General features: G+C 37.9%; 1 long non-coding RNA gene across 3 annotated transcripts in view; it reads left to right on the top strand.

Moving 5' to 3' along the window:
• Window positions 1–3,003: 3,003 nt before the first annotated feature.
• The window catches only part of LOC146397674 (uncharacterized), a 33,204-nt gene continuing 12,906 nt past the window's right edge, over window positions 3,004–23,301 (top strand). The window contains exons 1-2 of one of the 3 annotated variants that reach the window (XR_014824539.1): window positions 3,004–3,124; window positions 23,034–23,197. This is a non-coding gene — a long non-coding RNA (uncharacterized LOC146397674). Of the gene's footprint in view, window positions 3,125–7,364; window positions 7,573–23,033; window positions 23,198–23,301 lie in introns of those variants that run through there. The other 2 variants (XR_014824540.1, XR_014824538.1) reach the window with 2 other exon arrangements.

The following is a 23,301-nucleotide window of genomic DNA, read 5'->3' as shown; positions in this document are numbered from 1 at the left end:
AATAGATTTTGACCACTCAGAACTATTTATCAGTTCCCTGGAGTTTTGCTTCAGCCCATATATTCAAGACTTAAAAAGCTTTTTTAGAAAACTTTATTAATATACATATTTCTTTTGATTTTTTTTCTTCTGAGTTTCTCTTAGTACGCATATTCCATCTCCCTTTTGGCTTTCCATATCTGCCATTGTCCTAAAGTCCTCTGTTTCTAATTTGTTTATTTTATTTAAATTTCAAACCATTTTTCATTTCTTTGCTTTCTATGTGTCTATTCTTATATTTCGATTTACTCTTCCTTTTTTTTATGAAAAAATGTCAAACTTACAAAAATTGAATACAACACAAAACATTTTCCCCTGAAACTTATGAGAGTACACTGTAGATATGATGTTCCATTACCACCAAATACTTACTTGCATTTCCTACTAACAAAGAAATTTTTCTACATCAATACAACTGCCAAAGTTAGAGAACCGTCATTGATTTAACATTACTATCTAATCCTCAGACGCCATTTAAGTCGGACAAGTATCCCTAACAATGTCCCTTTTACAGCAAAAATATCCAGCTCAGCTTCTTAAGTTGCATTTAATTGTCACATTTCTTTGGTCCGCTTAGCTATCTACAATCATTTCTCAGTCTTTCCTTAGCTTTTAGCACCTTGACACTTTTGAAGATTATAAGCTAGTTAATTTATGGAATGCTTTTAAGTTTAGATTTGTCAGCTTTTCCTACATGTTTAGAATTTTTGCCTCATTGACTATGATGATAAAATCTATGCTGAGTTTTTTTTTAATTGACGAATAGTTGTTTTACAATATTATGTTAGTTTCTGGTGTACAGCAAAGTGATTCAGTTATACATACATATTTTAAGATTATTTTCCATTATAGGTTATCATAAGATTTTGAATATCATTCCCTGTGTTATTCAATAAATCCTTATCACTTATCTATTTTATATAGTAGTGTATATCTGTTAATCCCATACTCCTAATTCAGCCCTTCCCCTCTCTCTTTTCTCTTTGGTAACCATAAGTTTGTTTTTAATAGGTTCAATGAGAACCTGTTTCTGATTTTGTAAATACATTCATTTTTATTATTTTTCAGATTCCACATACAAGTGATATCATATAACATTTGTCTTTCTCCATCTGACTTACTTCACTTAGTATGATGTTCTCTAAGTCCATCATTTTGCTGCAAATAGCTATGCACCCCCACCCACACACACACTCACCCCCACACACATCTTTATCCATTCACATGTCAATGGATATTTAGGCTTCCATGTCTTGGCTACTGTAAATAGTGTTGCCATAAATATTGGGATGCATGTATCTTTTTGAATTGTGGCTTTCTCCAGATATATATCCAGGAGCGGGATTGCTGGATCATATCGTAACTCTATTTTTAGCTTTTAAAGGAACCTCCATACTATCTTCCACAGTGGTTGCGCCAGTTTACCTTCTCACATTGTAGGAGGGTTCCCTTTTCTCCACATCCTCTCTAGCATTTATTATATGTAGACTTTTTCATGAAGGCCATTCTGACTGATGTGAGGTGATACTTCATTTTGGATTTGATTTGCATTTCTCTAATAATTAACAATGTTAAGCACCTTTACATGTGCCTGTTGGCCATCTGTATGTCTTCTTTGGAGAAAGGATCTATTTAGATCTTACGCCCATTTTTGGATTAGGTTTTTAAAATACTGAATTCTATGAGCTGTTCATATAGTTTGGTAATTAAGCCAAACTGTTTGCAAATATTTTCTCTTATTCCATAGGTTGTCTTTTTGTTTTGTTTATGGTTTCATTTGCTGTTGGGCTCAATTTTTTTTTAAAACATTTTGGTTATTTTTAGTTAAAGAAAAACAGTCTTTTCCAAAGGCAACAAAGTGAACTCAAAGTCGGAAGGAAACAGGGTGCGGGCTTCTCACAAGCTCTTGTTCTAAAACCTGGATAGGAGGAAAGCAGGCCCTGGTGGAAAATCAAGGGCAACTAGCAAATGGAGGGATGACTTTGGTGAGGTGGATGGAGCTGCAGCCCACCCCTGGTCACTAGATGGGTCTAAGAGGGCTCGAAGATGTCTTCCACATGCCAGTCAGTTGATACGATCAATGCTTTTATTGTTGAGGGCATTAAATTAAGGAATGGTGCAGGGAGCCAAGACAGCAGCTTATTCAGTTGGATTCTGAATCATAATGCAACCATAATTTCATTTTTCTTGGAGCAAATTCAAAGGAAGGTAAAATCATTCTGGGTGTCAATTTTGCACTCAGTGCTCTGGGCCTGCTCAATGAAGCTGTGTGTCAGGTTGGCATACTGTGTGGTGGTGGGATTGTCCACGGCGTTCTTGACGGGAATTCCTTCTATGTTCACCACGATGATTCCCTGCACGCCCTTCTGGCTCTGAAGTCACTTCATTGTCTCCACCTCTGCCACCTCAGGCCCATCCAGTAGCTCTGCATTGACAGCCCTCTAGGCTAAGTTCTTAATGCGTTTCATTCCATGGTATATTGTTTAGATTATCTTATTACTGGTAATGCTAACTTGACCACTTGGGTTTACAGTGCTGTCTGCAAGGTTTCTCTATTGTAAAGTTGATTTTTTTCCTCAAAGTATTTTGTAAAGGGTTACTTTCAAACTATCACATTCTTCAACATGTTGTTACTGAGTTCATGTATTTAGATTGGGATAGACTTGTGGATTTTTAATGTCTTATAATCCATTATCATTTTTATTGTAATGTTCAAATTGTCCCAGTCTGACCAGTGAGAATCCCTTAAAGATGGCTTCTGTATCCTCCTGAATTGACCCTATTACTTTTTTATTTTCACACACAACAAGATGTACGAGGCTTGTCCTATATTTTCCCTGCCCTAGGCCTGGAATTATTCATTTTCCCAAGGAATTCTGGTCCCTTTTAGTAGAAAATGGTGTTTAGAGACCAAGATCTGAGTTCTAGGCGTGCTAATTGCTACTGGTATGTTGCTTCTCCCAGGCCCTCTCAGGGGAGACTTGACATGAAGCAAGAACCAAGAGATCTCTGGAATAATTAAGAAAGAAAAAAATCCCCTCTCTTCAAACAATTTGGTCCAAAACTACCAGATGAAGCCAAAATGGTAGGGATTCACATGAATTATGTGTGTTTGTGTGTGTGTTTGTGTGGGGGGGTTGGGGGGTACCTATTACTTTGAAGAACTTATTTCTGAGATTTTCTATTTCTGATTCATGCTGTTCTTTCAAAGGTACAATAATTTTCTTAAAGTGTTAAATTTCATTTTGTAATCTTAGTTTTCATTTGATTTGTTGGCTCATTCTTCCATGTTCTCAAAGTCAGATATTACCATAGAAAACTTGAAATATAGCCTCTCTTTGTAACCTTGTTGGATCCAGTAACATCAGATTCAAGAGCCAAGTTGGATTCAATAACATTCTCTGCCTCTAGCCCTGTGTGCTCCAGCTTCCACTCTGCTGGTCTTGCTTTGAGGTTGGTACTCTCTGCTTTGGACTATATTTTGCTGTTTGTTTTTTTTTTTTTTTCTCTTCTCACTTCAGTTGTTGGTTTCCATATGATTGCTTTTGAAAGTTAGCAAAAATATCTTTACTTCACCATTTTACAACTCTTTAGCTGTTGTTTATTGTTTTTTCACACACAAAAGTATTGTTTTTCTTTACCTAAAGCCTACCAATCTTTTCACTTATGATAACTAATTTTAAAGTTATACTTAGAACAGCCTTTGATTATCAGAATGGTCACATAGGGGTTCCCTAGTAGCTCACCAGGTTAAGGATCTGGCATTGTCACTGATGTGGCTCTGGTTACTGCTGTTGTGCAGGTTTGATTCCTGGCCCTGGAACTTCCACATGCCACAGGGATGGGAAAAAAAAAATCATGTATATTTTCTTTTTATTTGTACATTTTACAAATTTTAAAAGGTACATGTTTTTTTGGAATGTCTTAAAAAGATTTAATTCCCTAACCCTACTTAAGTTTATTTTTGTGTGAGGTTATCTTAAATTTTTACTTATTTTTATGAATAGTTACTGTTTATCTCCTACCATTACTTTGTATCTGCCCTTTTCCTACTGTTATGTAATGCCACAAAATGTATTAAATTCTTATGTAGACTCTCTGGAGCTCAATGTACTATTTTGTTCCAATCATCTGTCATTCTGTTTCTGTGTCAGATCCACAGTGCCTTAATTATTGTATCCTGAATATATGTTTTATTATATGAAAGAGTAAGTTTAACCCTATTTTTCTAAAATTTGTTCTAATTAGTCCAGCTTCTGGGGGGGGGGGGGCTGGATACTTTTTAAAAAAAATTCTAGCTATTTTTGTAGTATTTTGTTAAACTGATAAATTGATATTTTGCACCCTCAAGGTCCCTTTCAAAAACATGGAACTCATTTTTTTTTTTTTTTTTTTTTGTCTTTTGTCTTTTTAGGGCCACACCCATGGTATATGGAGGTCTCCAGGCTAGGGGTCGAATTTCTGTAGCCGCTGGCCTGCACTACAGCCACAGCGACATGGGATCTGAGCTGCATCTGTGACCTACACCACAACTCACTGGAATGCCACATCCTTAACTCACTGAGCAAGGCCAGGGATCGAAACTGCATCCTCATGGATAATAATCAGGTTTGTTAACCACTGAGCCACAACGGGAACTCCAGCTTTCTGATTTTTCTTCACAGATCCCATTCCTACAAATGTGATTTTCATTCTTATTCCATTATGTAGTTTCTTAATAGTGACTACAGCAATAGAGAAAAATTTAATATCAAGGTAAGACTGGCCTTGTGAAATTCACTGGAAAGATTGCCATTAAAAATCCATTTAAAGTGTTTAAATATTAAGAATTATCTATTCCTTGAATATTTAAAGAAATTCCATTAAAACCAACTAGGACTGATGCCATGTTGTGGGAGGGCTGCATTTGCATTTTTTAAAGTTTTTAATAGATTTGATAGGACATAAGAGAGACAAAACCATCCACTTAATTCAGTCATTTAATAAACATCATATGTCAGGCACTGTTCAGTGTTGGGGATACTAAAGTAAGACAGGTTCTTTGCCTCCTAGTTTCTCAGGAATTTATTTTAACTGGATAAACTGGCAAATATTTGGATATTAAATAATGATTAAACTGGCAAGATGATGTGAGGTTAAGTTCTTTCAATAAGTCCTTCTTCTGATGTTATCTCTACTTAAAGTAATTCTGGAAGTTTGACTGCTGTAATCTTCACATGAGTCATTGATTAGCTTTCTATTTGAGCCCCCACTGTAACTTCTGGAGCAGCATTTGCCAGTCTTATCTCTATTCCAACACAGCACACCCAAGGGATATTATGCAATATTATTAATGCCAGTGATTCATTGGGTTAGTTTGATTTGTTTGAAGAAACACTATGTTGATTCCCTACCACCCACTCTACACATGTGAAGTCAATCACCTTTTTAGCACTTAAAAAACTCATATGTGGTTATCCTTTTTTTACCTACAAGATAAATTCACAATTTTTTTTTCATTTGCTTCTCAGAATATCCTATGAGATAATTAGGGTAAAGACTATTTCCTTCACTTTATAATGAACAAAACTCAGACTTAAACAGAATGATTTTTCCTGGGCTACACACCTAGTGAGAAGTGGCTAAAAGGCATTGTGGGAGAAGGTCATCAAAAGGAAGTGACCACTAGTTGACCAGTGACCTTGACCCAGGCATTGGGAGACTCCTACCCACTGCCCCCCACCTTGGAATGTATGTTCTGCACATCATTCCCGCAATGGCAGTAATTTTCACGGAGGCAGCCTTGATGGAGTCCTGTGTGGTTAAGACCATCTGGACTAAAAGCACATCTGAACCCTGTTAAGGCCTCTCTATAAACTTTTAAGATTCCAGCAGGTGGGTATGGAGATCTCTTCTTGACAAGCCTCGTAAGTAAATGCTTTGCTTATTAAAACTGACGCCCAGGCTGGAGCGGGCTGCCTCTTTCTTCTGTCTCTCCCTGCCTTCTGTGTGTGGGGCCACTCTGTGAGCCAACAGGCATAGATCCAGGTTCTTCACTCCAAATGTCTGTGAAGAAAGTAGTTTTTAACTTACATAGTTTCTACTACAGAGTGATGATCTGATTGTTTGGGCCTAAATTCTCAAGTGAATAAATTTCCTTTTGAATTATCTTATAGCTGGATAGTTAATTCCTCTGTGCCTGGCAATGACTCCCATCCTTTTTTTTAAATGAGGAGCTGGAAAGAGCCGTTGTGTCAGGCTTCCAACTCAGCATGTGGGTCCTGACAAAATTATAGGAGTTGCTTCTTCATGAAGACATCTTGTTTTATCTTGCTAAACTTCCAGCTTTTTCCAATTTTATCCAAATTTGTTATTTGTAATTTTTTTTCTACCTGAGGAAGAGAAAAATAGGCTGTGTAATGAGAATAGTAGGAGGATAAACTTTATATTATTGAGACATAATTTTCTCATATTTTGTATTTTATAATGAAAGAAGAACTTTAAAATTATTTCCTACTTTTGAGATCAGTCTTTAAGTGAATGAGATAGTATTTCCAAGAGTAATTATACAGTTACAGATAATAGAAATAGTTTTTTGCACTTTTCTGTGAAATGTATTACCACTCAGAAAAATACCTAAAATGTAAATATGCAATTTTAACAAATTTTTATAAAACCGAACACCCATTTAACCACCACCTAAACCACAAAATAGAACACTGCAAGCACCCTGAAAACCTAACTATATGGTTCTTCCCAATTACAACCCTCTTTCGACCTAACAAAAGTAGCTTCACTAAATTTTATAATAATGTCCACCTTTTAAAAATAGCATTTCTGTATGCAACTGTACTTTCAGATGATGGAGTTTAGTTTGACTTTTCTATAAATAGAATCATTCTTTTGTGTCTGATTTCTTTCACTCGACTTCATGTTTGTGAGATTCATCTCTATTGTTTTAGGAAGCTGTAGTCTGTTAATTTCCAATACTATCTGATGTTTCCTTTACACGAATACACCACTATTTTTAAACTTTTTATTGTTGGTGGATACAAGAATCGTGTGTAATCATTAGTTAAAATATTACACTTATAACCTGCCTTCAGTAATCAAGTTTGTTTTAATGGGCACTACAAAACAAACTTGGATGTCTTCTGAGTGTCATGGAGTCTAAACAACAGGTTTGAACTAGAGCTATTTGGCAGAGCTGCTTTCCCAGGAGCTTGGAGTCAGCTGTATCTAGTTCAAACCAAGCAAATTAAGGCTGGATAGGACCATCGGCCCTTCAACTGGGCATGCGCGGGAGTGTCCAGGCCTTTTGAGGCCTGCAGCTTAGTTACGCCTGCGCAGAAGGATTCTTAGCCCACCTATTCTCAATCTCTCTTCCCTACGTTCCCGCGCTCCTCTCGTTCTCCAGCTTCCACGCATACATCTTTATTTACAGAAACACCTAACCCTCTTGCGGTCTTAAGGGACTCGAATTCTTGGCTGCCTTGTGAGCAAGGCTCTGTTGCAAACCTTGGTGTCTTCGCGTTTTGACTTGCTGCGTGTCAGGTAAAACGAACCCGTCTCAGGAACAAATATTTGACTTGTTTCTAGTTTTTAGTTACCATATCCGCATTTCTTCTGCCATAAATCCTGGAATAGAGTTGTTGGTTTTAAATATTTCAATTATCTTCTGTTCTGTGACCGGCGTTTCCATCCCTTAATGATATCTTTTGATAATAGAAGTTCTTAATTTTATCGTAATATAAAATGTATCAGACTTTTCATCCTGTTGCGATATTTCTTTGACCTGACGGTTGAAGCCATTCTCCTGTATTATCTTCTAAAGGGTGTATGGTTTTACTTTTCAAATTTATGTTTACCAATAGTAACAACAGTTGTTTCCAATTTTGCCTGTTTGTAGTTTTTAATGGTTAGGAATAAAGCTCCTATGTACATTCTGTATATGTCTTTTTATTGGACCTATGTACTTGTTCCTCTTGGGTGTATCACCTAGGAGTAGAATTTATGATTCAGAAATAGTAGGTAATTTCAAACACTTATCTAAAGAGATAGCCAACTAATACTTCACCAGTCATATATGAGATTTCCATTTTTCTGCATCTTTGTCAGTGCATAATATAGGTAAGCTTTTTTGTTGTTGTTGTTGTCATTTAGGTGATTGTATACTGATAGCTCATTGCCATTTTAATTTGCATTCTAATGTTGAATAATTCTTATTTTGATTGTATATTTGCTTACCTTCTTTGGTAAATTGCCTATTTAAGTTATTTGCCCATTTTGGAAATTGTTTTGTTTTTTTTGGTTTCTCCTTACTAATACATGAATTTTCTATATATTTTAAAACAAGTCTTTTACCATATAAATGTATTTTTCTCAGTATATATCTTGTCTTTTCACTCTCTGAATAATTAACATAAGTTAAATTGCAACTAAGTCCAATTTCTCTAGTTCTTTTATGACTATTGTTACTTGTTTTCTGTTTAAAAAAACTTCACCTACTCCAAATGTCATAAAGCTATTCTCTTTTGTTTCAGAAGTTTTATTGTTTCATTTATTGTTTCATCTTCTGCCATGTAGATTCACAATCTTATCTCAAGTTAAAATTTACATGTTAAGGTAGGGGGTTAAGGTTTATTTTTTTTCCATATGACTATTGAATTGACCAAGAACCCTTTGTTAAAAGATCACCCTATCTCCTGTGAATTGCAAAGACACTTGTTAAAAACCAAATGACTATAGGGAGTTCCTGTTGTGGCGCGGTGAAAATGGATCTGACTAGTATTCATGACGGTGTGGGTTTGATCCCTGGCCTCACTCAGTGGGTTAAGGATCCTGTTTTGCCATGAGCTGTGGTGTAGGTCACAGAAGCAGCTCAGATGCCACGTTACTGTGGCTGTGGTATAGGCTGGCTGTTGTAACTCCAGGTTTGGCTCCTAGCATGGGATCTTCCATGTGTAGACCTAAAAAGAAAAAAAAAAAAGTGACTGTTCCCTCTCTCTTTGTCTATCTCACTTACACACACACACACACACACACACACACACACACTTCTGGATGTTTTATTCTGTTTTATGGTTGATTTCTCTATCCTTGTGCCCAAAGCTATTACCTACTCTTCATTTGGTTCTTTCCCTACTTGGTTACTATTCACATGAATAAGGCAAAATTACTTTTGTAGCAGCAAACAGGAACTTTATCTATTGGCCAAGGATTGGAGAATGGGGACCGCATGTTCTGAAAGCAACTTCTTCCTGGTTACAAGCGGGTACAAAATTTTTATAGCAAAGGGTGGAGGAGGTTATGGGGGCGGGGTCTTTTGTCATCCTGATTGGTGGAAATGGATGGCTATTTCCTCCAGGGCAGTTCATGCCTCTTTTCTGTCTCTGTATGGTCCTTCACTGTCTGGGTCAGAGGTGGGTCCAACCACTATCACGCAGGCAGTGGTGATCTTATTACGATGAGAAGGTAATGAGCTGTAGAGCAACCTTTGAGAGCAATAGTTGAGCCTGCTATTCCAGTTCTTGTCATGTAAACACAACTAGGAGATACTGTTAGCTCTGGTTTTCTGCAAGTTTGCTGGGTGGGAGTTTTTTTTTTTTTTTTTTTTAATTAAAAATGGGGGCACGGGGTTCCCTGCCTCCTTGCCTAAGACAGGTGCTCTTGTACTTTTATAGAGTTTAGGTATCAATTAAGGCCCCTCAGGGTTGCTCCCCTGAATGGCAGTGCCCACTGAATTACTATAGCTTTAAAATTAGTCCTGAAATCTGGAGATGTAAGACTTTTAAATTTGTTCTTTTTCAAAACCTATTCTAGGTTTTACTCATTTCCATTTGAATTTGAGAATCCTCTGTCAATTTTCTCTCACACACACACACACACACACACAACTTGCTGGGATTGATTGGGATGGTGTTGAATCTACATATCAGTTTGCAGAAAAGGACATTTAATAATTTAGAAAGAAGATTCAATTTAAAATAGTGCCTCTTTCAATCTATAAATACAGTTTAGCTGTGTATCTTTTTTTTTTTAGAAGTTAACTCTTTTATTTATTTGTTTATTTTTGTCTTTTTACCTTTTCTAGGGCTGCTCCTGTGGCATATGGAGGTTCCCAGGCTAGGGGTCTAATCGGAGCTGTTGCTGCCGGCCTACGCCAGAGCCACAGCAACGCGGGATCCGAGCCGCATCTGTGAACTACACCACAGCTCATGGCAATGCCTGGTCCTTAACCCACTGAGCCAGGCTAGGGATCGAACCCCGCAACCTCATGGTTCTTAGTCGGATTCATTAACCACTGAGCCACGACAGGAACTCCTAGCTGTGTATCTTTAAGGTCATCTTTAATTTTTCTCAGCCGTATTTGATAGTTTTAATTAGAGATCTTGCACATTTTAGACTTATTCTCAAATATTATAGACGTTTTTGATGCTCTTGTGAAAGGTATTTTTAAATCTAATTGTCCAGTTATGATTTTCTTATTCTGTTTTCTGTTAAATCTAATCCTTTAGGCACCTTTGAGTTACTTTGAGATTTTGTCCCTTCTCCCATCCAAGTACTAACCAGGCCAGACCCTGCTCAGCGTCCGATATCAGACGAGATCAGATGAGATCGGGCGCGTTCAGGGTGGTGTGGCTGTAGACAGATTTTGTCTTTTCTAATGTTTCCTAGCTTCAGTTCATTTTGTTCATAATCTTCTGTTTCTTTGTTTACTTGCTTTATGGGTTTTTAAAATTTCTGAGTCGAAATGCTCTTTCGTATCTGCAAGTTCTTGTTTAATTATTTTGAACTCATATCGGAGCATTCAGATACAGTTTACTTTGTGATTGTTGTTTCATGGACAGTTTTCATTAGGTAATTATTGTCATTCTTTTTTTAAAAATTTATTTTTATTAAAGTATACTTGATTTACAGTGTTGTGCCAATGTTGTCATTCTTAATTCCCGTTTTATTCTTTTTTTTTTTTTGCCATTTCCTGGGCCGCTCCCGTGGCATATGGAGGTTCCCAGGCTGGGGGTCTAATTGGAGCTGTTGCTGCCGGCCTACACCAGAGCCACAACAATGTGGGATCCAAGCCATGTCTGCAATCTACACCACAGCTCACGGTAACGCCGAATCATTAACTCACTGAGCAAGGGCAGGGATTGAACCCGCAACCTCATGGTTCCTAGTCAGATTCGTTAACCACTGCACCACGACGGGAACTCCCCGTTTTATTCTTATAATTACTTCATGTTGATGTGGCCTGCCAAATTTTGTTCATTTTTTAAATGTCTTGAATTTTCCACATTAAGTCATGGCATTGTTTCTATGAAAACGGTGTATGAGGTGTTGAGGTGCTGTGTTTCTTTTTTTCTTTTTCTTTTTTATTTATTTATTTATTTTTTTGCTTTTTAGGGCCTTAATTGCGCCCTGTGGAAGTTCCCAGGCTGGGGGTTGAATTGGCGCTACAGCTGCTGGCCTATGCACAGTCACAGCAACACAGGATCTGAGCTGCATCTGCAACCTACACCACAGCTCATAGCAACGCCGGATCCTTGACCCACTGAGTGGGGCCAGGGATTGAACCCGCATCCTCATGGATCCTAGTCAGGTTCATTAACCGCTGAGCCACAAAGGAAACTCCCTGTGTTTCTTATGTATGTTTCTTTCCAGTATACTCATGTCAGTTCAGTGATGTATAGTTTTATTACTAGAAGATGATCTTTAGGGAGGCAAGAGATGGGTTATTATGACTTATGATTTTGTGATATTCTTATTTTAATAGAAAAAAATCCCATAATCTTGGATTTGACCAATGATCTCAGAATATGTTCTTCTTGTACATACATTTATTTCTCCAGTGACTACTACTTACACTAATTCAAAAGTGGTATAATATCAAATTTAGGAGGGAAAAATTTTCTCAAGTCTGGAACTTATAAACATTGCAAAAACCTATTCAGCTTATTTCTTTGCAGGCTTTACTGTGAGTCTTTTGTGACATGTAGATGTCTCCACTCTCTGTTTGGTTCTTGGTTTCTGTTCTTTCTGTGATGGTTATTGGAATGCATTTACTGAAAGCTGGTATTCTTTATGGTAATAATAGAAAATATCTTGCACTTCTGTACTCTGGTTACTTTTTTATTAGAGACTTTGAGAGCACTCTGTAGGCATTGTATGGAGGATAATTTTATTAGAGTACCCAACAATTAAGATGCCTTTCATGTAACTTTATTGTGCTTTTTTTAGGGGGAGGAGGGCTAATAGGAATAGAAGAAACTGAAGTCTTAAGAAGGCTGAAAGGAGTTCCCGTCGTGGCACAGTGGTTAACGAATCCGACTAGGAATTATGAGGTTGCGGGTTCGGTCCCTGCCCTTGCTCAGTGGGTTAACGATCCGGCGTTGCCGTGAGCTGTGGTGTAGGTTGCAGACGCGGCTCGGATCCTGCGTTGCTGTGGCTCTGGCATAGGCCGGTGGCTACAGCTCCGATTCGACCCCTAGCCTGGGAACCTCCATATGCCGTGGGAGCGGCCCAAGAAATAGCAAAAAAGACCCCCCCCCAAAAAAAAAAAAAAAAGAAGGCTGAAAGACTAATCTTTTGTTTTTTATCATTTATACGTCTTCTGGTGTCAAACGTTTTGGAGGAATTATTTGAAAGTGTTTAGATAGGAAGCCTAACTGACATCAATTAATCTCAGGAGTCTGAGATGCTAAGAGAATAACTCCATATTATGGAAGACAATTTCAACCCTGAGGTTTAGCTTACTGTTCTACTGCTTGCACTTGTACACAGAGATAAACATTTTTCTCATAGATTCAGCAGTAGTTTGGATGCTTCCTTCAAAGTTTACTGTTATCACCAGGACAAAGCCTATCTATGATGGCCAAGGTCCTCTAGGGGGCAGCAGAGTAGCAGTTGCCATCTTCTTGGCACTTACTGGAGGAGAGGGAAGGAGTCCTGGGCCTGTGGGGAAGCCCCAGCTTGAGAGGAAAACCAGATGATAAGGGTAGAAAAGTGTCAGGAGCAAGAAAATATATATGAGTGTGCTCTGGAGGCAGAACTGTAGCTTGGCTAGAAATCCAAGCTGTGTCTATGGCAGTTAAGTAGAGAAGGTAATGTGTACATTTGCACCTTGACCTGGGAGGGCATACTAAGGAATTCTCTGCTCAGTGTCGTATTAAGACACATACACCAATGAGTCCAGTGTGTTAAGTGGCTTGAAGAAATGCACAAAGTGCTGTAGGAATTCAAGAACAGTGACTTTAGGGGTGGTGGTGAGGAGGGCCTCCCATGTGGCCGACATTGATCCCAGGTCTTAGAGAATGAGTAGTAAGAGACAGAACAGGGAGAGGGTAAAGTATATACTGCACATCTGGGCAGTGGTGAGCTGTTCCATTGAGCTGTAACATAATGTCTATGTGAGGAAATGGGCATGACAAAACAGTCAACTTTGCCGTCTGTGCAGCAGCCCTCAAAAGCATATCATCTCTATTAATATACACTGAAGATAAGATCCAGGAACCCCGTTCATCAATATTTTATGGATCTTTGGGGTTCTTAAGAGAATGAAGACCAGCTTGGTTTGTGGAAAATTGGGAGGCTTTATTATTTGGTTGAAGCCTGAAAGCCACAGGGGAAATAGGCTCCGTGAACCCTCCCTTGGCCACAGCGTTGCAAGGCCAGGGCAGGGGGGTGGGGAGGAGGGACTTTACCAGGAAAGATAAAATATATCAACTCATCATACAACCTTTGTTCATTATTCCCCTTGCGGCATCTCTTTGTGAGGTCTAGACATGACAGAATTCTAGGGCTTACATATTAAAAGATCCAAGTTTTTAAGATGTCTTGACACTTGGGTGCTTACTTTCGCTTAGTATTTCTATATAAGACATATCCAGACAAATATAGGTCTTACAGATCAACTAGTGGAGAGATAACACACATGCTGTGAAAAGTGATTGTGAGTCATCACTAATTAGTTTGATATTTGTGCTGTGGGATGGGGTAGTACATTGCTTTAGTCTAGAATTGAGATTCCAGACTCCTTGTGCTTAAGCAAAGGTGCCCAGAACCTCTCCTTAGTTCCATCTGAAACAATGTTTAGACTAATGGTAGTGCCTGGACAGAATAAGCACTTGGTCAGGAGCTATCAAATAAACAGATGGATGAAGTCATCAATCGATTATATGAAAACGAAGACATTTGTGAAAGTTGCTAGTCCTAAATTTCTTGTTCTTTAGCTCTTGCCTAAAAAAATTTGAGAACGTCGAAACCTGTGAAAGAAAGTTATGGAGACATGCAAATTGTCCTCAAAAGCAGAGCTTTCCAACCAGCATACTGGGAGGGGTTTAATGCAGGTAGCCACTAAGGCTCTTAAGCCAGTTTCCCAAGACATAAAGGGCCTCACGTGAGGCTCCTAAAAGGGTACGTGATTGGAGAAGAATTTGAGGGTAAGCCCCATGGCACCCATAAACTTGAGGAATGAAAATTGGCATTCTCTGCTCTGACAAGCAACCCCAAGTGTGCAGGAAATGCTTTTTATCCAGATTTCTATCTCAGCTGCCATCTATAGAGTGTGGCTGACCATTCTGGAAAAGATATGCAATGATGCAGGAGTTCCTGTTCCAGTTGACTAAAAAACATTACTGATGTAGCCCAAGGTGAAGCCGGTAAATGCTGGTGGGGGGCTGACTGTGGGCTGCTGGTGGTACACTTTTCAAACCTGAGCTATCTGGTCACTTTGTAGCAGATGTATCCTATCAGTGGAGTTCAAATGACCTCCAGGGAAACTGTACTAACAATGCAATGTAAATTAAAGCATTAGCATTATAATTATTATTATTATTAATTTTATTTTTTATTTATTTGCTTTTTAGGACTGCACCTGTGGCATACAGAGGTTCCCAGGCTAGGGGTCCAATTGGAGCTACAGCTGCCAGCCTACGCCACAGCCACAGCCACGCCAGATCCAAGCTGCATCTGTAACCTGCACCAAAGCTTACAGCAATGCCAGATCCTTAACCCACTGAGAGAGGCCAGGGATCGAACCCACAACCTCATGGTTCCTAGTCAGATTCATTTCTGCTGTGCCATGATGGGAACTCCAGCATTATTTTTCAACACTTGATGTGAACAAAATTTATTGCACTTACAAGTCACGTGAAAATTCACCACTGTGTCTCTTGATGAAAGTTGAGGAAAAGTTGTTAGATTCTTTAAATGTAATTTCAATAGCTTTAAATATTTAGATGGTTGTAAGATAAAAACACAATGGCTATAAATTTTTTATCATCTACTTTTGCAAATGGTTTCTTATCAACAATGATAATCAAGAATTTGAAGAGCTCATCATCAAGTTGTCAGGAATTAGCCACTTCATGTATAAAACATGAATTAAAAATATTATTGACAAATTTTGTCATTGACAAAATTTCACTTTTCTCTTCAAATTTTTGAAAATATTTATAAATTTTATCAAATTTAATATTTTCTTTAATAGGATTTTATTATACGCTAAAAAGAAAATCTAACCACTTTAACCAAATCTTCTAGAGAATCTCCAAAATAACTCAGTTTTCTTTAATGTGCCATATAAATGTTATCAGTATGAGTTACCAAGGTGTGCACAACCACACACACACACACACACACACACACACGGAAGAAAACACGATCTAAGTCTCTGAGACTAGTTAGGATGCTTATCTTGACCTTTCTTTGGTTTCCTTGAGAACTGTCTTTAGGTCTTATGATTTAACTCTTTAGACCTGGCTTATGCCAAAGATCAGAAAGTTGCTACAATTTTAGTGTTTTAGGTATTGCTTATTACCCAGATTGCATGTGATGGGAATCTTTCTGAGTGTCTTCTTCTCCTAATGGGCTGGTATGATCTTTTATGAATTTTTTTGTTGTTTATTTTCTAGGGCCGCACTAGGGATCTAATCAAAGCTGTAGCTGCTAGCCTCCGCCACAGCCACAGCTATCCTGGATCTGGCGTCTGAGACCTACACCCCAGCTCATAGCAATGCCGTATCCTTACCCCACTGAGCAAGGCCAGGGATCGAACCCGCAACCTCATGGTTCCAAGTCGGATTCATTTCCCCTGTGCCACGACAGGAGCTCTAGGAAAGCATTTTTAAATGATTTTTTATAAATATGGGTCAAATAACATATGAGATGTGCTAAAGGTACGCTGTCATGTCTTTTCTTCCACAGTGTCCCCTATTGTAGGACATCATAATATTTTCTAATACCTGTGATCTAGCTCTGTCTTTTCTAGGTTCTCAGAACTAGTGGTTGCTTGTGTCTTTCCCCTTCTAAACTCTGTCCCGTGTATCTGTCCTTTTTTCTGTATGGTATTTATTAAAAGAATTTTCAAGTTTTAAGAAGGGTTAGAAATAGGCAGGGGTGCTTATGTAAGTATATTTTTGAGGACTGTATTTGTTTTAGATAGGTGTACTAGTGTTTCCATGTGTTAATATAAATCAGTAGGGATAAATTGCATTTTTTTGTTTTATCTTTCATATATATCTACCTGAACTCTTCTTTAGGATTACATTCTCTTTGAGGACAGAGCTTATATCTCTTAAAAATCTAGCAACCAAATGAACCTAGTATATTCTGATGAAAACGATGGTTGCTTATCCCTATCAGCTCTATTTTGCTAATGAAACATGACTTTAAAGAAGTCTGGGCAGGTCAGATGCACTGGTCTGGGAATCAGGAGAGTCCTAAATTCCCAAGTCTTAACTCTGGTGCTAAGTTGCTCTGATTTTTGGCTTACTTGTTCCATTTTTCTTACCTATAAAATTAAGGGATATGAGTAGTATGTTCTCAAAAATTTCTGTCATTTTGTAGTTCTGATGAAATTATAAAGTTCTGTGGAAATAAATGATCATAACTCGGGTGTTCCCTTTGTGGCTCAGTGGTTAACAAACCTGACTAGGATCCATGAGGATGTGGGTTCAATCCTTGGCCTCGCTCAGTGGGTTAAGGATCCAGCACTGCTGTGAGCTGTGGTGTAGGTTGCAGATGAGGCTCAGATCCTGCATTGCTGTGGCTGTGGCATAGGCTGGCAGCTGTAGCTCCGATTTGACCCGTAGCCTGGAAACTTCCATGTGGCGCAGGTATGGTGCTAAAAGCAAAAAAAAAAAAAAAAAAATCATAAATCTTAAAATATAATTTGAGTTAGCCTGGATTAAAAGGAAATTGCTGAGTCTATAAGGTTTCTTTTTTAAATCAGGAAACCTGAGGTCTTGATAAGCTGTTGACACAAGTGCTTCTGAGAAGGGGAGGTGGAGTAATTACTAGCTTTGTTTAAATAGACAAAGGGAAAGGTTGGTAAATGTTGACATATCATCATTTATCACAAAATTAAAGTAAATCTATACTTAACTGAATCTAGTCATTAAAAAAAGAGTCTATTTCTCAATTAGTTTACTAAAAGGGACAGAGAACCTGTCTTACATTGTTAAGTTTTAATAGTTCCAACAGTAGTTGGCTTATACATTTTGTATTTATTATAATTAAATGGATTAAAAATATTTGTAGAAAACTATTTATTTAAAATTGTGAACTGTTTACCATAGGAGGTTGTGCATGCTCAAAAACTATGATAACCTGCTATGACCTCACCAATTTTCCTTAATTAACTAAACCAGTACCAAAACTATATTCTTAGAATAAAGTCACACCTGAGGTGCTAGTCCCAATAAATAGTCATTTTACAATAAAATGTCTCTAGCAGATTAAAACATAATAGGGAATATTAATTCGTTACAGGTGTTGCTAAGATGTCTAATAATCATCTCAACCAATTGTTGAAAATGAAACAAGCTAATACTTTCTTTTTAATAAAAAGTTTGATTACATTTAATGTGGAACATTTTTTCATATGTGTGTTTATCATTTGTATATCTTCTTTGATGCTGTATGATGAGATCTTTGGCCCATTTTTTAATCAGTTTGTTTTCTTATTGTTAAGTTTTAAAATTCTTTGTATATTTTGAATAACAATCCTTTATCAGATATGTCATTTGCAAATATGTTCTCCCAGTTTGTGGCTTGTCTCTTCATTCTTTTGACAGTGTCTTGCACAGAGTAGTAATTTTTCATTTTAATAAATTTAGCCTACCGACTCTTTCTTTCACAGATAATGCCTTTGTGCCATACTAAAAAACTCAAGGCCATTTGGATTTTCTCCTATGTTGTCTTTTGGGATTGTTTCAGTTTTGCATTTAACATTTAGGTCAGTGGTCCCATTTTGAGTTACTGTTCCTGAAGGATATAATGTCTAGACTCATTTTTTGCATGTGAAAGCCCAGTTGTTTCAACACCATTGTTGAAAGACTATCTTTGCTCCACAGTATTGCCTTTACTCCTGTGTCAGAGATCAGTTGACTATATTTTTGTGGGTTTATTTCTGGAGTCTCTATTCTGTGCCACTGTTGTGTTTTTGTTGTTGTTGTTGTTTTTGTTTTGTCTAATGCAAATTAAAACAACAGTGAGCTACCACTACATAATTATTAGAATGACCAAAATCCGTAACACTGAAAAATACTGTCAAAGATAGGGATCAACGGAAATTCTCATTCATTGCTTGTGCGAGTGCAAAATGGTGTACCTGTTTTGGAAGAGGGTTAGATGGTTTCTTGTAAGCTAAATATACTCTTACCATGTGATTGAGCAATCACACCCTTTGATACTTATATACACACACAACCTGGATATGGATATTTACAGTAGTTTTATGTATAATTGCCAAAATTTGGAAGCCACCAAGCTGTCTTTGAGCTGGTGAATAGATTAATGAACTGTGGTACATCCAGATGATGGAATATCATTCAGTGCTAAAAAGAAATGAGCTACCAAGCCATAAACAGACATGGAGGAAACTTAAATGCATGTTGCTAAGTGAAAGAAGACAATCTGAAAAGGATATGTGCTGTATAATTCCAACTATAAGACATTTAAGAAAGACAAAATTATGGAGACAATAAAAACTTTGGAGATAGTGGTTGGCAGGGGTTAACAGGAGAGAGGAATGAATGAGCAGAGCACAGAGGCTTTTAATGGCAGTGTGGATACTATAATGATGGATACATACAATACCAAGAGTGAACACTAAGGTTCAATAACAGTAGCAAATATATCACTATGGTGGGGAAAGTTGATAATTGGGGGAAGGCAGGGAATGTGTGGATATCTGTGTACCTTTTTCTCAATTTTGCTGTGAACCAACAACTACCCTAAAAAATTGGGAGGAAAAAACTCATACCCATAATATCTTTAGTGGATTTATTGCATTTCCAGGAAAGTAAAACAAATTTCATGTTTGGTTTATGATAATTCAAAACAATTGTTAAGTATTCCCATGAATCTCCCTCTTCATAGTCTCAGGAACTTCCGTCTTCATCACTCAGTGCCTAGGAGAACAATATTGATTTGAGTCTAGGCCCAAAGGAAATAGTGTTGGTCTCCTAGTTTGTTTTGTTTTGTTTTGTTTTTGTCAAGCAGTGTGGGATCTGAGCCACCTGCGACCTGCACTATATAGCTCATGGCAACACCAGATCCCTGACCCACTGAGCGAGGTCAGGGATCGAACCTGAATCCTTATGGATACTAGTCGGATTCATTTCCACTGTGGCACAATGGGAACTTCAACAGTGTTTTGTTTAGAGAAGGTTGAATTAATTGCAATCTCCATAGCCTATTGGCAGTTTAAAATATGAGTAAGAATGTTTTTAGAGTTGAACTTCAAACCAGGCCATTTATTTCCTCTCCCCCCCCCGCCATGGCAGTATAATCTCGAGCTCCCTGTTATCTTTCTGATGTGTTACTCCAAACACATCAGAAAATTATTTTCCCTTTATTTGAATTATCAGCCTTGTACTTTTGGAAGCCAGAACTTTATTTTTGGAGCAGAAACCTAGGGATGGTCGTCTAAAGACTCCTTTCTGTAACCTCCATTTTTCTCATCAATTTGCTTAAAGGACTCCTAATCCTAATGCCTGTGATCCTAATCACTGACCCCAGTTGTTTGGCTCAGGGGTGGAAATGCTGAGGCAGATCTGAGTCACTTACCTTTGACATGTTTGACCTTCAGGCTAAGAGTAGGCTCAGGGTCTCTGTGGGCTAAAAGATCAGCATATGGAACATGATTGGTGTTGGCAAATGGTCTTCCGAAGTGTGGGGAAAGTTGATCTATTGCAAGAGAAGAACGAAGCCATTTTCAAGACAAGCAGTGAAGAGAGGTGGAGGACATCCTGAAGAATCTCACATCCTTGCTTATAGTTATTCCTGAAGCCACTTGCGGCTTTGCTGTTCAACTATTTTGTTAAGATACTTATGTATTTTTCCAATATATTCTCATTTTGCTTTAGCCCATTGGGATCTGATCACTTATGCCAAATAAAAATTGACACAACTTCCTTTTATTGCCTTGTATTGGGATTATCAACAGTGTCTGATGGAACGAGACTGAAATTCTATGTTCTCAGAAAATTATGTGATATCCATGGTCTCTTCAGAACAGTCTCTTGAATTTGAAGCTGAAAAGTATGAAAACTGGTTTATCAATAATTCTCTATCAGTACGTTCATAATTTTGAATACTGAATTAACAAGGAGTGGTGGATATGAATACCCAAGTGTAAGAAGAAATACAGATATATGAGTATATGTGAAATATAGTTACATATTGCTTTATGGGTGAGAAAAACTGAGGAAAAATACCTTAGAGGTAGAAGTTCTCTTAGAGATCATCTAATGCATTCTTGTCATCTTTTCCAGGTGGATAAACTGAGGTAAGAATGGGGAATTGCTTTACAGTAATTAGCAATGTGACTTTTTTAACTTCTTGATCAGTGTTCTCTGTGGAATTATCTGTGGATAGATGAATACAAACTTGCCATATAACCTTTTTCTCTTGGTCTCAGTTTGTTTTTTTATAAACTGAGTGGTTTATACCAGATAATCACTAAGTTCACCCTGGTTCTAATATTCTATGATTCAATGATTTTATGATTCATACAATCATTATATAATGTTTATAGACTGTCAGAGGACACAGATTTTGTTTGAAAATCTGGATTGAAATTCTACTTATGAAAGAGAAAAGACTGAGAGAGAGAAGAGCTAGGCCAGAGGACAAAATAGCTAATAGTGACATAAATTAAGATCAAAATTTAATTGATTTATTTTTGGTGGTTTACAAGTTGAATCTTGATAGGCTTTTTAGGAGTCATCCTGCATTTTATATCTGGCTTACAAACAGATTTTGCCATTTACTTTCTTTGCATTTAGTCTTAGCACAATGTTTTTCAATTAAAAATACATCAGAATCAGGTTCAGGGAATAATTCAGTAGAGAACATTTACAGCTTCAGCCTTGAGGATGAAATGTGTTTTATTTTAAAAGCCTTGGCTCTAATGATACTATTGAATTAGTCATGTTTTAAAGTGAGTTATAGGGAGACCCTTAACAATAATGTGTTTCTGGATGATGTAGAAATTTCCATAACATTTTAAGGACACATTTAAGCACACTCATTTTATTGTGAGACTTTAGTTTGAATCTACCACTTATTATTATCTGTGTGTTCCTTGGGCAAGTTACCCACATCTTTCTAAGACTCCGCTTCCTTCTGTGTAAAAGGGAGATACAGCTTGTACCTAAATCAAAGGATTGTCCATATGAAATGAAACAATGTGTGTGAAAAGCTCAGGATGCTGCTGGGCATGGAGTTGGTGTCCAGTGCTGCTCTGGAAGTAGACTCTATCAGAGTATGATATTGAAACTGTAAATAGCTTTGATAAAAGGGAAAACTTCCACCAAAGTGGACTTTTTTTTTTTTTTTTTTTTTTTTTGTCTTTTTTGCCATTTCTTGGGTCGCTCTTGCGGCATATGGAGGTTCCTAGGCTAGGGGTTGAATCAGAGCTGTAGACGCCAGCCTATGCCAGAGCCACAGCAACGCCAGATCGGAGCTGATCTGCAACCTACACCACAGCTCACGGCAATGCTGGATCCTTAACCCACTGAGCAAGGCCAGGGATTGAACCCACAACCTCATGGTTCCTAGTCAGATTTGTTAACCACTTCATCACAACGGGAACTCCCAAAGTAGACTTTGTTTCTGTTTGCATTCCCATCAGTAAGTAAACTTCTTCAGTCAAGAACATGAGTCTGGAGTTCCCCTTGTGGCACAGCAGAAACGAATCTGACTAGGAACCATGAGGTTGCAGGTTCAATCCCTGGCCTCGCTCAGTGAGTTAAGGATCCGGTATTGCCGTGAGCTGTGGGGTTGGTCACAGACGGGGCTCAGATCCTGTGTTGCTATGGCTGTGGTGTAGGCCAGAGCTTTAGCTTTGATTGGCTCCCTAGCCTGAGAATCTCCATATGCTGTGGGTGCAGCCCTAAAAAGCAAACAAAACAAAACAAAACGTGAGTCTTTAATAATTAATGGGAAGGTTTCAATCTAAGCATACTCAAGATCATTGATCGTACTTTTTAGAGTTGTTTGTGGTATACAATACTTGTAAAAGTATGTGTGTATAATTTTCAATTTTTCTGCCCACCAAATAACCATACAGCTGTTTTCACTCTTGAGCTGAAGAAGCTGATTTAGAGTTGTTGTTTACATAGCTAGTCAGTGTCAGTACTGGCACTTGAAATCAGATTTTATTATTACTTCTGGCCCAGTGCTCTAATAAATGAATATTTATGAGGCATTTATTAAGAGCAAAGCACCATGATGAGCACTAAGAGATATATTGGCACGTGAGCCCGTTATTTTGCTTACCCAGCACTTTTTCCTCCAACTGTCCTTTATAGGAATGTTGCCGTTTTCTGAGAATTGTTGCTACCCATCAATCTCTCACCATAGAGTCCCTAAGAGAGCATCCGTGTCAATTTTACTCCAACCAAAGAAACCACCTGATGCAAGAGTGAGAGATAGAGAAATTTGTTAATAGACTCTGTCACAGTTCCCAACAATGAATGCATATTATGTGTTGTGTGTGTTCACTTTAGGGAGAACGGAACCTGATGCCTCCTGGGCCAGTTCAAATGGTCTCCCTGAGAATTTGGACTTCTCAAAGAGAAAGTTATCTGTGTGTATGGACTAAAACACACAGCACTTTGGAAATGATGGCAGTCAGATTCTGCCACTGAGGAGAGGAGGAAGTCCATCTGAGGTGAGGTGGTAAAACCAAGTAGATATTCAGAAGGCACTCAAGATGTGAGACAGAGAGTTCTGACTTGGTTCTCTACCTGACTGTGTTCGTTTTTGATGTTTCAT

The sequence above is a fragment of the Sus scrofa genome, chromosome 13 (assembly GCF_054392235.1).
Source record: "Sus scrofa isolate SSC_HxYL_T2T_F1_AM1 chromosome 13, Sscrofa_HxYL_maternal_Yorkshire_Landrace_v2.0, whole genome shotgun sequence".
Classification (NCBI taxonomy): Eukaryota; Metazoa; Chordata; class Mammalia; order Artiodactyla; family Suidae; genus Sus; species Sus scrofa.
This window is presented reverse-complemented; position numbering and strand designations above follow the sequence as displayed.